We start from the raw sequence: 15,482 nt of genomic DNA, 5'->3' as shown, positions 1-15,482 counted from the left end.
GGGGGACTGTTTTGTTAAATAGTGTTTCATTGTTGTTGTATGTTTGGGTTCCCCCCCCCCCCCCCCCCCCGGAATATATCAAATACTATTGGAGTGCCTTCGCTCTCTGTGCCAACAGCCGTACTTCACATACTGCTCTTAAAACCTGGCAGAGCAGAATGGTCTGATGTGAGAGAAATAAATACACTCAGCAATTGCTTTTTTCATGTTTGGAAGCACTACAGAGGTATACTGACACAATATTCAGAGTGGCACAGTGGCAGTTTAGTACTAAAGCTAGTTTACTGATTAACAGCCGATATTTCTTCTAATCACTAACACCAGGCATTTAATTAATCTAAAATACTGCAGTCTCAGATCCCAGAAAAGCCACCTTCTTGACACTCAGGGTTTTACCTCAGCCTGTATTCAGCACCCATCTTCCCATTATTGCAGCCATATTTTAAAAGGTAAGTACAGATGTATGGCACAGCTTAAGCCAAATGGTGTATGGGATGACAGCATCTCCATTGAGAGAAGCCTGGACCTAAAGCTTGCATGTGCAGGCAGCATGATGGAATAATTAAACGGGTCAGGGAAAGATGCCGTATCCACTGAACCCCAGCAGACCTAATGTATTGCAAGTCAAGTCCTGCCCTTTGCAGCTTTCTGGAAAAGCATTTGGAACACGTTCTTGTTCTCTCTGCACTCTGCAGGGGCTCCTGCTCAGAGCTTTGCCTTGAGACTGTACAAGAATATAAATCTCTGTGTTTAAAGGTCAATATTTCAAAGTGCTCCAAAATGCACATGTTGTTTTTAGAAGTAACGTCAAGGGAAAGAGTATTGGCGGCAAAAAGCAAGCTTCTAGTAGGCAGTCGCATTAGGGTAATGTAATCATGACTCATGCTCCTCACCCATTTCCTGACTGGGGTTGTGCATGATCAAAAGAAAGCCAGCCACAGCAATGTAGCCTCTCGTTAATGTTAGCTAGCCCGAAAGGATTACAGACTACCAGCAAACAACCTCATTGCAGAGTATCCTATTTAAAGCCTGGCGTAAACTGACACTGACAAATGCAGTGGCGTAATACCATGCCCAACCAAAACAACAACTTGCCTTTGTTGCGAGAAACAAGTTACAACTTTTTATGATGAGCTTTATCTATACAAAACTTCTCACACACCTTAAAAGACTGTAAATCCTTTGGGTGCACAGGGAGAGGGAGGGGAACACCCAGCTGTTTGTTAGCCTGCAAGGAAATACGTGACGTGCAGCCCTTTTGAAGAGGATCACAGCAAACTCCAGACTGCTACAAACAGCTACCAACTCCCCAAAAAGACTGTACACAAACACACACACGAAGCCAAAGCACAAGCTGGGCACGAGCAGCTCTCACCTTTTAAGAGAGGCCCTGCAAGAAGCAATCTCCGTCTCAAGGCCCAATCCTGTTGAGCAGCATGAACAAAGCGTGCCCTTAATTATGCAAATTGGACTTCATTTATATAAAGAGCTCTTCAGCTGAAAACAAATTTCAGATCCTCGTTGGGACCTTGGTCACATTTAATTTGTTCGAAAACCACATGAATGGAAAACCAAAAATTAATCATCTATTTCCACAGGCTGACTTCAGGTGGCACTGATGACACCACCCGCTGCGCCCCTCTGCAGTCCTCATAGGCCAAACAGGGCCGAGCTCCCTCTTCTCCCTCCCTCCCACCTCAGAGGCACAGCCCTGCATTTGCAGGTCCCTCTCCCTCCCCTTCACAAATGCCAACTAAGTGCTAAATACACTCCTCAGCGCCAGCCCCCATGTTCCTTACGCAGCTTCAGGCGATGGATATCAAAGGGGAGAGAGTCTGAGGCTGACCATTAATTAGATCATCCGTTGCCAAAACCACTGTCCATAGAAATAAGCCTGTGCAGCAGGGGCGTCCCACTTCCAGCATATTGAAAAGGCTCCTACCAGGTTTCTGACAGCCAAATTCCACCTGAATTAAACAGCACCCTGGCTTTTATTAATGTCTCAGCTTCCCTCTCACAAGTATCCGACAGTTTGCTCCTCACAGGAGGCAGAGTACCATGCTGACAGGTCAGAAAAATCAGTCAGTTGCACAAGGCAGAAGTTACATTTAGGTCTTGCTAAGCAAACGCCAGCTATATATACTAAGCCTATGCTTTATCTAGGTTGCACTAATTAGTTCAAGGTTGAGAGAAGCTCATTCTGAAGCAGAGCACACACACACACCAAGGCCTTACATGGCATTGCAACACGTGCTGGGAGACTGTTATAACTCTGCTTGGTCATTGCGCGTCTCATTTAGGCAACTGTAAGAGCACCCAAATGAGGAGCAGCCATCCCCGTGGGCATGGATGCATCTCTCTTGAACCAAGCACGAGGTATTACCACATGCTGCAAGTAGTTCATGTACCAGTTCACACGCCTGGCATGGAAGGCAGCGGGGTGTAGGCAGACAAATAAAAGAATATTATTCCGAGACCTACTTTACCATGTAAAGGCACTTTTATTTGCTTAATCCTTTAATAAGTAGGTAAGATGAACTTCTGCTTTTACTGACAGCTAGTTAAAGAAATTTCTAATGGCTCTTGCAAGCTACAGGGAGTCAGAAGTCAAGTCATGGGGGGAGGAATGATACGTCCCTTAGTTGCATGGTTTACCATTCATCTGAAGAAAACGTGACATGCTGTAGCGCCTAGGACAGACACCCAGACTAAAACCGCTGCTCAAACACTGGAGGAAAAAAAAACAAACCTCAGAAAATAAAAGCAATGTAAAGATGGTGACAATCCAAGCCACAGAAGTAAATGCTCAGGTATTCCCGATCTCCTTGGTGTAGGCAAGCAGAGCAGAAATTGAGGTTAATTTCTTTGCCCTGAGAGCAAGCAGAAACCGTATCGTGGCAAGATATCCTCTATTTAATACTGCAATAATGCAACAGGATTGTCTTAGTTTAAGGCACAGTGTGCCTCTCTTCTCTTGTAAAAGTCCATGCTGCTTCTTTTAACAGATAGAGCCTCTGTAGAAACACAGGGAACGTACACACTTCAGCTCCCTGACTTACAAAAGAGCAAACAGCCAACAGAGACAGCACACCGAAGAAATTTAAGAGAAAACTTCCATCTGAGGGTGGCATCAACATCTCCGTGTTGCTGCTTCAGTACTGGATGGGAAGAAATCCATGGATAATGTAGAGACTGGTCCGCAGAGTCACTGGATATGGCTTACATGGGAAGGAACAGAAATACCATAACCAAAATTCCATGAAACACATTGCCAGTAGAAGACACGTACAGTAACTCTGGGAAGAAAGTTGTAACAAAACTGCCATTCCTTCTTCTTGGCTGTGCAGGGGGACTATCTGGATTAACCAGCACTATGCTCTCTCTGGCTGCAGAAGTGTTCATAGGCTCTGATTTATACTGGAGGAAATGATTAAATTGTTCATCAACAGCTACAAAGATCCCTGTTAGATGTTAGGGATGTTCATCATGTTAGGAATGTTCATCAACATCCCTACTGCTATCGTCCTATGCTTCTTAAATTAAACTACATCCATAACCATTGTTGCATTATTGGTCTAACAAACAGTACCTCCCTAAAATACGAGAGAAAAGATACGTACCCATCTGCTCATCCTCCAACATAAAACTTAATTTAAGGGATGTTTTGAATCCAAAAGTGAGAGGAAGTCAGCAGATCACTAAGTTCTCTTTACTATTGATATCCTATATGTCTGTTTCCTAATGCCTCCTCTACCATCATATTTTCTACTCTACACAGGAAAATGGGATTTTCTTTTGGTTTTTAATTTCTCTTAGAACACAAAAGACCCTAAATAAAGGTTATCCTATAGTAACTCAAGTTAAACATATCTATTTCTTTAAAGAGAAATCCTGCTACAGATGTCGCTGTAGAACTTCTTCCATTCCCAAAAAGACCACAAGCCATTCACTTTAGAGAAGGAAAATAGGAAAGCAGAGACAATTTAGGATGGGAAGAGAAGACCCAAAAAAAAACAAAAACAAAAACAAAAAAAAAAAACACAGTGGGAAAAAAATAAATAAATTTGCACCTAACTGGTAAATCAAACCTCCAAATTCAACACATTAGCAGTTCGCTGTAAAGCAGCTACCTCTTAGTAGTTGCCAGGCTCTGAGGTTGGCCTCTGCTGCCGTGATTATGAAAGCTCACACCTCCCTGGGTGTTTCTAACTGCCTGCACAGGGCAGACAATATCTCCCAGCATGCCAACACAGGTTGAAAGAGCATTACTTGTTATAAGGAAATCTCAGCAGCAAAAATACTGTGGATACCTGAAAATCCAGACGGACTTTTAATCTACCTTGAAATTTGGCTGTTATGCTCTAGTGGCTTACTTTGCAACAATATGAACTAAAGTGCTGGTTTAGAACTTGACTAAGCCTAATAAAGCATGAAACTCCCTTTACACCTCTTGCTATTTACCTTTCTCATTTAGAAGATACAGAAAGTTTTCCTGTGTGTTTTTCCAGACACCAAAATACTCTTCTTGGACTTTCCATCGAAAGGCTGTCATTTATGGTCATTTGGAAACAGCCACGTGCTCCTTGTTCAGACCTAGCATTCACATCCTCAGCAGAGCACAGGGAAGAGTTTACCAACACAAGAAACATTTTAGTTCACATGCTGCATTTGGAAAGCAACAACTCCCCACCCCAGGAATGACAATGAGCTCCTATTTCTGTTCTTTTTGCAAATGCAAGAAGCAACATGGAAACCAAATTAGCATTTTGAAACACTGTACCAGATGGCAGCTACTGATGACACTTTTCAGATAGCTTGAAAGACAACCAGATTGACTTTTTGAGCCACTTAGTCCACATCTTCTCTCTCTGTTAGCAGTAATTAAATGTGTGTAATCATTGGAGGCTATAACCACTGTAAATCTCATCAGAATCGGGATTCTTGTTTCACTAAATAGATGCCAAGATAACAAAACCAATACAACTGCAATGAGAAAAGAATAGGTCTGTATAGCATCCGTAACAAGGCTGCTCTTCCCTCCAGTGCACCTACTCAAAGTACAAAAGACTTTCCCCCCCATCATGGTATCTCAGAGCAGGTCAATTACAACCTTTATACACCAGCTTAATAATACCAGGTTTCACAGGAATTTCTGCCCATCTGTACACAGTAAAGGGTAATGTCACTGGCAGTCAGACTGACTAAACATGTTACAAATAGGAGTTGGGGCATTTCCTTCCACTATGGATACTATGACTTGTGTGGAGGACTTCCAACCTGCCTTCCCAGTGCCTGCTCTTCAACTCTTTTCCCTTTAATTTATCCATTTCTCTTGGGGAGTTACTGTGAAATGACCTGCACTGGGGGATGGGAGAGCAGGGAAAGGTGAGGAAAATCAACTTGTAGATAATAAAAATGAGAGGAAGAGGGATCTTGATTCTCTGATATATGAACATCAGGAAGACACCTGAACATCAGCAAGCTGCTTGAGTTTTAACAGCATCCAAAGTCATGCATTCAAGACTAGAATTTAAGACCAAATCACACAGGCCACACTTTCAGGATGGAAGATTGTGCTCAAAGACAGTAATAAGAGTTCTGCAGGTCAAAAGAGATAAGCAGCTCAACCAGATCTTCTTGTGCTGAGGTCAAAAGGGGCTACTGCAATCCCCTGCTGCATAGGAGTACTGACGAGGAAAAGGAAAGTTCTCCTAATTCTGCATTTGGCCATCATCCTGGCTGCTCCCGTAGCCACAATTCCAGGAGGATGTCACTAAACAAAGGAGGGGTTTCAGAAGAGCCATGAGACTGATTAATGGACTAGATAATTTACAGAAACAGACTCATGGAGAATTGAATCTGTTTAGCTACTTGAATGAAGCAGAGTTGATCATGAGCTGTAACTAATGCATATGGAAAAAAAATATAATCATAGAGGGCATCCTGCTCCCAGCCACTGAATCATGATTTTTTTTTCATGCTATTGCTTATATTTGCTACCATAAAGATAGAGAAAGCAAGGGAAGAAGGAAAATATATCTTCTCTGAACAGTAAGGACAATCAAAGGCTTGTGGTGGATTCTCTGTTAATTTGGACTTTTTTAAAACATTTTTTTCCCCAAAAAATACTGTCCACAGTCTAATTCAAACAATTCAGGCAGATCCAGGAACCATACTGAGGCAGAACTGGGTAGCAATTCAAGAAAGGCCTAAAACCTGTGATAGACAGGCTCCTGATTGTTCTGGCTTTTATCATTCACGGTATGAACAGTATTTTCCCTTGACTGAACACATTAACTTTCTCTTAAGAATTAAATATTTTGGAAAGAATTTTCATCTAGGGAAAGCCATACTAAACTTTTAGAGCCCTTTTGTCCACAAATTATGTTTTCTTGGCCATAAAGATAATTATGAAGACTGAAAGGGTAAATTTCCTGAAAGTTATCAAAACAGAGTTCTCATTCAAACTGTTGTGCTTGGAAAGTTTTAGTCTTTCAGCACAAAGTAGAAAAAAAAATAGCTATCTACATTTGACACTACTTCAAATCCTGCACAGAAAATTAAATAAGTTCTTTGCTGTCAAATTGTCATGAACAGTTTGAGATCTGCAGGCTTTAAAAGCTGTTTCTCCTCTGATGCTGTACAAGCAGAAGGGCGCACATTTCACAACAGCTTAGACTATTCAAAGTGAACAAGGGAAATGAAACATCTTGAAGCACAACTTCCAAAAAAAAAAAAAAGCTCTCAAATCCGTGACCAAATAGAATTCAACATCCAACTTTAGATATTCAGTTCTGGAGAAAATAACAATGAAAAATGAGCTGTGACTTGAATTTTGACAACACACCAGAAATACCATTTATTTTCATGCCACATCCCCTATATATAGTCACTGCTGTAAAATCTGACTTCAGGAGCTCATTTATCCTTTAAGGATATTAACCCCCGAACTACAAACTTAGAAATTCTGACAGACCAGTAACTACTGACGACTCCCTCATCAGATGGACTGAAAGAACACACTGAATTGAAGGATCACAAAAATCACCTGGTACAAGAAACCTTGTTATATACCCTCCCTATACAAGCTGTCCTTGCTTCAGCGGATGACAGTGTCATTACTCAGAACATGCACCCCACTTCTCCAATAACTACTTTTTAACATGTCCACCTTCAGATGTCTCAGGAACTTCCAGCCTAAGGCTCATTTCTGAGTTGTTGATAAATATCAGACTTTCCCATTCAAGGCAATACTTTCTCTTTGTCTGCAGTAATCCGTATATGCTTATTTGTTGGGAGGATTAGAAACAGGCAGGAGAATTTTAACATAAATTGTTAATCTGTTTCTCTAATGAGACAAAACCAAAATGATGTATTTCCCCTCCCCTGCTCCAACCTGATGCCACTTATTCTCATCCATACACCTCCCATCACAATCCACAGCCTTGCTAAAAAGTTCTGGCACGTCTTTTAAAGCTAGTCCTGACACTCAAATTTGTGTCTGCAATGTTTCTCTCTCTCTCTCTCTCTCTCCCTCTCTCTCTCCCTCTCCCTCTGCGAATTTTCAGGATGGTCAATTTTAAGGTAGTTTACAAGCATTTCTGCAAGATTCAGTAGCCACAGGGTTCTGAGATTACCTCTCTATAAAAAATACCACCCTACATTTTACCTTGCTGCGCTCCATACCACAAACAACTCAAAGGAAGAGCCATCAGCCCAGACTCAGGAAGGACAGAACTTGTGCAAAAGAACTAAGGAAGTGGAACCAAGAGACAGAGGATGGTAGAAGTAGGGAAGGGATCTACCCTTATGTGCAGATACAAGGGAGAAAGACCTGCAAGCAGGTTTGATACAGGAGAATCAGCTGGAATTTAGCAATAGGAGTTATTTCCATGTTTAGATTGCTCATTTGGGCATTGAAACATGTTTCTTACATCACAACTCTTCAGTTTTATGCAGATTATGTCTGTTTATTGTCAGAGATTTCTTGAATACACTTAAAGATTTTCATTTCAGTGGATATACTTCTTACCAATGGCAGTGTCAAAAAAACTTCCGACTTCTCTGCTGTTGCTTCGTTAGATGCCACTCCTGTTTCTTCCCTCTACAAGGTCATCACAGTATATCCCAACAACCCAGCTGCTATACCCTAACACAAAAAACCTTAGATACGATGCATATTCTTCCGGCAAAATAGAGAGTAGTAAAATAACTACTTAAACTAACATTGAAGTTCATTCTTGGACAAACTGTGGAAGCTGTCTGCAGCATAAGCTACTTGATTATCACTTTCATTTGGGGAGGTACGGTTTCTTTTTATCTTCTCAACAATTCCTTTAGGAACTCCTACAGATTCCTAACCTATTTGTGTTCTTGCTATTGTAATATTTCTTCTTTGGGACCAGAATTTTCTATTTTGAAGAGAACTGTAGAGCCCTCTGCTATAAAACAGATGCCTTTGTTGTCTTGGCTATTGACCTTATTGGATCTTATCTAACAGATTCTGGAGATGGAGATGGGTATTCATCATGCCTGAGGGGACATGTAGACAAAACCAGCTGCAGAGAACAACAAAAGGAAACAGAGCCTCCCTCCCCAGCTAAAGTCATATTGTGCAAGCGAGCAGGGACATACAGAAAGAGACTAACTGCCATACAAATTACTGGTCGGCTTTGTCAGCTATCTTGTTCCTAACAATATATTGTCTGCACCGCTAATTACTTTGCATATCATTAAGAAGAAACAAGGAAGAGCAGACCTGGTAACATTAACAATCCAACTTGTTCAATTAAGGCTTTTTTTTCTTTTTTTTCCCCCAAACTGACTAGATGTCTGAACCCTTTCTTTCAACATTTTACTTCTATGCAAGATGACCAATCTGTATTATTGTAGCGTCAGGAGCCCTAATTACAAGCCAGGTATCTAGCGTATTAAGAACTAGTAGCTAGTATATCAAGAACTGTGCAGATGTAGAACAACATCACCATCTCACAGAAGACAGTCCTTCAGTTGTGGCATCTTTGGGGGCAAGGAATATTGTTAGCTTCAAACTGTTGTGAGCATCACCTTCCCCTCCCCTTTCCATCTTTCTCCTCCAAGCGTTTGCACTGGAGTAAAATACAATTCCGTATGTCCCCACAGCCTGTGTGGACACATTGCACCATTCTTTACCTCCGCATTCCCATCTGTTTTCTAAATATCCAAGCAGAAAAATGTTGCCCACAGAATATGCACGCACCACCCCCAGACACACTGCCTCTTGCCCTCTTATGAACGGTGGTTATTCTTCCAAGGTCATTATACTGCAGGGAAATGAGCAGGCAAAAGACCAGCTTACACTTGATGAAGAGCAATCATCTCTTGCATCTGAGGCAGGAACATGTGAGCTGCATCTGACAGGCAGGACAATCAATAGCACTGTTCTTCCTTTTCCCCGTTTCACTCTCCTACTGTTTATGTCTCCCCGAGTTGGGCCAACCCCTGATGTTCTTCTGAGGAACCACACATCCTCAAAACAAGGGAGACGACAAAATCTACATAGTCCCTATCATCCTCCAAAGGAATACAGCCAAGTCACGCAAACCCTGAAGAGAAGTCTCTTTGCAAGGACCACATCACTGGGGAGAAGTGTTCTGGCTGGCCTTCACAGCAAACTACAAAACTGAACCTGTGTTTTCTTTTTCCTTCATTCTGTGATGCATTCTGCTTTGGTGTCACAGAAGCTTGTGGTTTTATTTGTTATGATTACAAAAACAGGTACTCTCAAAGAAACGATTGCTATCAATGCTTTAAATGCTTTAAATGTCACGGAGCTTGTAAAATCAAAATCGATTTAAGCTACAATTTGAAACTGAAACTTTGAGAAGATTGACCTAACCATTGTCTGGGGGCACATGTTAAACAAACTGAATCTTTGCTTTAGTTCCTGAAAGGCAAATTAATCAAATAATCAAAAAATAAAGACCAGAAAGTAATACACATGACTGTTCCGCAACAAAATTCATCATGAAAAACAGTGGCAAGAATGTCTGAACAAGGTGCTTTTTCTTCATGGTGGTGTGCCACGTTGAAGACAGAGTATTTACAGTGTACATCTCAAGCACAGGAAAGGGAAGAAAAAGCAAAACAGGACATTTACCTCAAGCCTCACTACATCTTGGATTAATCCTGACCTGAGTTTCAGAGCTAAATTATCTGATCTCGTGAATAAACTGAAGTTAAACTGAATGAAAGTATACAACAAATCGTATTAAATGAGACAAAAAGATAAAGTTTGAGTTTTTTCATTAAGATCTTAAGTATTTTCTAAAAGATGTAGATGCATCTATACACACACAATTTAGGCTTTGTATAACTAGAGCTGGAGATATGCATACAAGGAGGAAAGAATGGAACCAGTTTCTGGTCACAAGAAATTCATGAATACAATTTAAAAGGTTAGATTTAGGAAGCATTAGAATCAAGAGGAACATTTTAAAAAACGTTCTGGTTTCACAAGGATTTTTGTTAAGGTCCTAAATTACTTTACATATTGATTTTTGTAAAATTTAAGAGCTTTCCTAATGAGAAGCATCCATTAGTGCTGTCATATGCTTCATGAAAATAAATGAGAAGGGAAAAAAGATAAACAAAAGGGCAAGAATGTAAAGGGGTGTGTGTGTGTGAAAACAGCAATGCTGGCATGATGTTCTTGTACATCACTTGATATTAGAGCACCACTCAAAGATGAAAAAAACAAAACAATAAAAAAAACACAAGAAAATGTCTACTACATAGGAGCCAACACACCCATACAACTTCGGAGAACCACACTTTTAAAACTCTGAGATGCTTTACTAGAACTGGATAAAGCGTTTGTCAAAGCAACAAGACTCATCAACCACTTCACTAAAAAGCGTAAGCCTCCAGTTTTGTCTGCCATCTTCCTGCCTTTCCTTTCCCCCAGCTCTGCTTCCTACAGAAGATCTACAACAAGATTACTCACATCCTCACAGGTGTCTGAGTTTGTTCTCCTCAAGTTCATGACAGAGATCTGTACTGGTTAGGAAGCTAGTTTCACAACTGCTTTGGAGGAATACTTCATAGATGCTGACTGTGGTGGCACAAAGCACCTTTGATCTTCCTTGCAGAGTATCACTGAGAATTCTGAACCCCGTAATTAGAAATATCCTATGTGGGGCACTAAGCTTGCAAAGTCAAAGAATGCAAAGTTAGGAAATCCCAAGATTATATTATTGTGCAACCATTATTTTGTTCCTTCACCATCTGCATTAAAACGTTGCCCAGCACTACCCAAAATCGCTATGGCAGAGCAGGACCTTCAGCTTCAGCCCACCATTTCAGACAGATCCTTTCTTTTGTCACTTCTCACCCCATTCATCTCACATGTTGTTTGAGGTAAGAGGGCTTCAAGAAGCAACATGTTAGGATAATGCCCTTATACACATATCGCCACTTTCCACAAGCATTTTCCAACTTATGGATACTTGCTTTTGCAATCATTAGCTGACTTTTCACATAGGTTTTTTGGTTTGCTTGACTTCACTGTTATACCATAAAGACTTCCTAAAAAGTTAACTGAAAAAAAGAATGAATCAGACTAACAGTTAGCATTTATTTACTATTGTTATGGTAGCACTATATTTACTATTTTATTTTAGGCAAGAAAGAAAACAACCTTTGGAATAAAGACTAAACCTTTTTCCTTTGTTTAAGGCACAACACAAATATTCAGATACACAAAAACATTTACAACAGAACAGCAAGAACCAGACTCAAAACATCTGGTATTTCAAAGGGAGAGAATAAATAATAATAATAGTAACAATCAAAATACACCAAGCCCTATATTTTAGACCTTCCTGGTAAAGATATAAATATTTATTTTTAGAAAGTTCTCTATGCATTGCTTAAAAATAAATAAATAAAATTTGCCATTTAAATACATCTAGACAGCTTTGCAGAGACCTGACTAAGCAAGTCATCCCTAGTTTCACTGACCACAGCCTGTCATCAGCACTTGTATCTCTACAGAAGGTCAGCTGCTGTTTGCACATAACCACAGGAAAGTTCACTTGGATCATTCAGAATGAACCCCAGTACAACACCTCACTACATCATCCCATTTCATTTCTTATCTAACTTGTTCCGTGTTGACCTTTATGATAGAAATCAAAGCAGTGTACCAAACTTTCTTCTACCATTCAGTGCAAGTACACAACATTAACATAGCATTTACATAGTTGACTTATATGTTGCTGAACCACACATGGTGAAGTTGAAACCCTTAATGTGGCTCCTTGGCATTTATCAGATACTAGTCATCATGTTTTAAAAGTATTGTGCAACCTGCATAATTTCAAAGATAAGTATAACAATATTTCAAATTACTTTTGCTAAACGCATCTTCATGATCATAGTAGCTTTTAATATGAGGCCATTTTTTTTTTAAAGTATGACTTAGCCTGAGTATTTAACTATCATTTTCACATTTTCAGAGCTTTAGGTATTAAAACGTGCTACTCTAATGTAGGCTTAGCCTGTAAACGGCTTATCTGCCCACTTTAAACCACACACACACACACAAAGAATAAAACACACTCAACAGTTCACTACCCTCTCAGAAGAAAAATCTCACACTGGCTTACAAAAATTATTAATTAACTGTGCTTCTGTGGACTTAACTAGTGGTTGAATCATAAGACAAACATTTCTTTGTACACCTGACTATTCCATAAGTGTCAATGAAACCCAAGTGAGGGTGTAAATATACCTTGTCACTCCGGCCAGCTCAGTCTGCTTGTAATCATCTCGCTTCATCTTGGCAGAGCGATTTCTGAAGCTTTTCTGTGTCTTGATTTAACCCTTAAACTATGGAGAAGCTCGTTCCAGCCACTCCTATTACATTCTTTTCCCCTGCAGTCACCATGCTGGATCAATATCTTTGCTCAAAAATCACAGAATATTGCAAAATAAGTAATGATTATCCTCATGAGCGTCATCCAGAAATCTCTTATTTAGTACAGCACTAGAAACAGATCTCTTCTGCATGAACATCACCTGAACTTGTACTCAGTAGCTGCACCTAGTTCTGCCCTCCTGTTTCACAGGAAAATCTCCCCTGCGCAGGTGTGCTTTGCATCCACTCCCGCTGCTCTGCCCAGCCTTATCCACCAGCACCAGCCAGGTGCTTTTGTTGGCTAGTACCTGGCCTGCTTTGCAGCAAGAAGAAATCTTTTAGAAACAGCCCCCATCCAACGCCCACATACGATTCTCCCCACTTCTGCATTAAAATTCAGACCTCAGTTTATCTGGGAAAGGCACCTTTCTATCACACACACCTCCCAGAGGAACCAGCTGAGGATACACCTTCAGCCAAGTGCTACCCTTGCAAGAGCTGCAGCGATGGGGATGCGGCAGCACCCCTCAGGCACAGACCACCCAGTCAGTCCACCTGTACCACTGGGGAGGGAGAACCAGCCAGTTCCTCCTGAGATGGTTTGAACCTTGAAGAAAGATATTTATTCTGCCTTGATCACGATAAGAAGTAGAGAAGTGATGCTTTGTGGTTTTTTTTCTCCTTTTTTCTTTTTCTTCCCCCCAAGCTATGTTTGCATGCAGTAAGGTGAAAGCCTGTGGGTTTTTGACTACAAAAAGCCAAGATGGGCACTGTGTGACTTAGATCTACCGCAACTCTGTTGTTGAGGATGAGGAACAGGAAGACCTGGCCAGAGAGTACCACTGAGCCCCCTGGACACAGTGTCAAAGAAGCAAAAGAGAGCTTAAAGCCAAGAAGGACGCATGGCAGAAGGAAATATGTTTTAAAATGCCAGCACAGCTCCCTCCTCTACCCCAAACTATTTCTCAAGACTTGGGCAAAGGACCAGAATTTCTTCTCCAAGGAGTCACCTTGCTTAGAAGATTACAAACCAAAGCAGCATAGCTCATTACTAAAAGCCGAGAACAAAACATGTTCTGCCACGAAACGTGGCTTTCTTTGGTTATGGCGTAGCTGCTATCAGGGGTTTGGAATAGTTTTAAATGCCTCTTTGAAGTCAGAGTGACTTTTAGCCCCAGCAGTCCAACAGCGAGGTGCAGAGCCATGCTGCCCCAGGGGATGCGTGGCTCCAGGCTGCCTGGAGGGTGACAGCCATCGCCTTCCCTTCCAAAAGGCACCCAGGCCACCTCCCAGTGATCTGGGCCGATGCTGAGGACCACTGAAGAAGGCAGAACCACGGGGGCAGCTTCTGCAGCCTGATGTTCACTTCTGTGAGTGAAACAAGGTGCTCTGGGAGATCAGTAACCGTGATGATGGCTAATCTGAGGAGGAGATGGGCCCTATTGTTCCTTCCCTCTGCAGATACCCTTGGCAAATGCTGAGGCCAGGAAAAGTCCCTCCTCTCCGTGCTATTCTACCTGCTGAGGAACCTGCTCAGTTCCTCTCCTCTGCGCGCCGTAATAAAAAACAAATGTGCAAAGCGAGGAATGTCTCGAGCGTAGGAATTTTCTGTTACTTTTCTGAATGCTTCTGCCGAAAAACTATTTTTAACGTGCCGCAGAGCCGGAGTAAATCTTACCGCTAACACTAACCCAGGCTGGACCCGTTCGGCACAAACCTCTTCAAAAATAAATCGTGGCAACAGCAAACACCTGCCGAGGCACGCCGTTATGTTTAGCCAGCTGCCGAGATGCCACATCTGTCACTGCTCGCTCCCGGCCCCGGGCTTTCCTTTTCTGAAGGGAAGGAGAAAAATCCGTCCCCGGGATCGCGGCGAGCATCCCGCTGCCTTTTTTGGTAGCTCTGGCAGCCCCGCCAGCATCCCGGCCGCAGCCCGGGGATGGCGGGGCCGCTGGGGCCGTGCCCCTCGGGAACCGCTCGCTCTGGGGTTTTCGGACCCCAAAGCATCTGATTTCTTCCCTCGCAGCTCGCCGAGGGATGTCCCGTTTGTGTGAGCGGACAACAATGGTGGGCACGCACACACACACACACACCACACACACGGAGGCAGCTGCACCGCCGGGCGCGCTCCTTGCCCGCACGCCCCCCCCGGGCGCTTTCCCGAGGACAACAAAGGGTCGGGCCCCCCTTCCTTCGTAACGAGCCCCCTCCCCACTTCAAGGCACAGCAGCCACCGCCGCGAAACCCAAATCAATTGCTCCCCTCGCTGCCGTCCCCCTTTTACCTTTCAAGAGAAAACGCCGCGGGTCCCCCCGCCGCCGGCCCATCGCTCTCCGGCAGCACCCGAGCGATACCTCGCGCCCCCGGACCCGCCGCTTTCTTCCTCCTCCTCCTCCTCCTCCCGCCTTCCCCTCCCCGACCCCCGGCCGCCGAGCCCCGCTCCCCGACTCACGGCCGCTGCCCGGCTCCTTCCTCTCTCTCTCTCCCTCCCTGCGGCCGCCCCTCCGCCCCCGGCGACACCTGCGAGCGAGCGGCCGGCGGCCGGGCGGGGCGGCGGCGGAGCGCCGAGTGCCGGGGGCGCGGC

General features: G+C 42.9%; 1 protein-coding gene across 1 annotated transcript in view; it reads right to left on the bottom strand.

Annotated features, from left to right (window-relative positions):
• CDC42EP3 (CDC42 effector protein 3) overlaps positions 1 to 15,456 on the bottom strand; it is a 27,521-nt gene extending 12,065 nt beyond the window's left edge. The window contains exon 1 of the mRNA XM_035322142.1: positions 15,351 to 15,456. The gene's annotated coding sequence lies outside the window, so the exon portion shown is untranslated. The remainder of the gene's footprint in view (positions 1 to 15,350) is intronic.
• Positions 15,457 to 15,482: the final 26 nt, after the last annotated feature.

The sequence above is a fragment of the Oxyura jamaicensis genome, chromosome 3 (assembly GCF_011077185.1).
Source record: "Oxyura jamaicensis isolate SHBP4307 breed ruddy duck chromosome 3, BPBGC_Ojam_1.0, whole genome shotgun sequence".
Taxonomy (NCBI): Eukaryota; Metazoa; Chordata; class Aves; order Anseriformes; family Anatidae; genus Oxyura; species Oxyura jamaicensis.
This window is presented reverse-complemented; position numbering and strand designations above follow the sequence as displayed.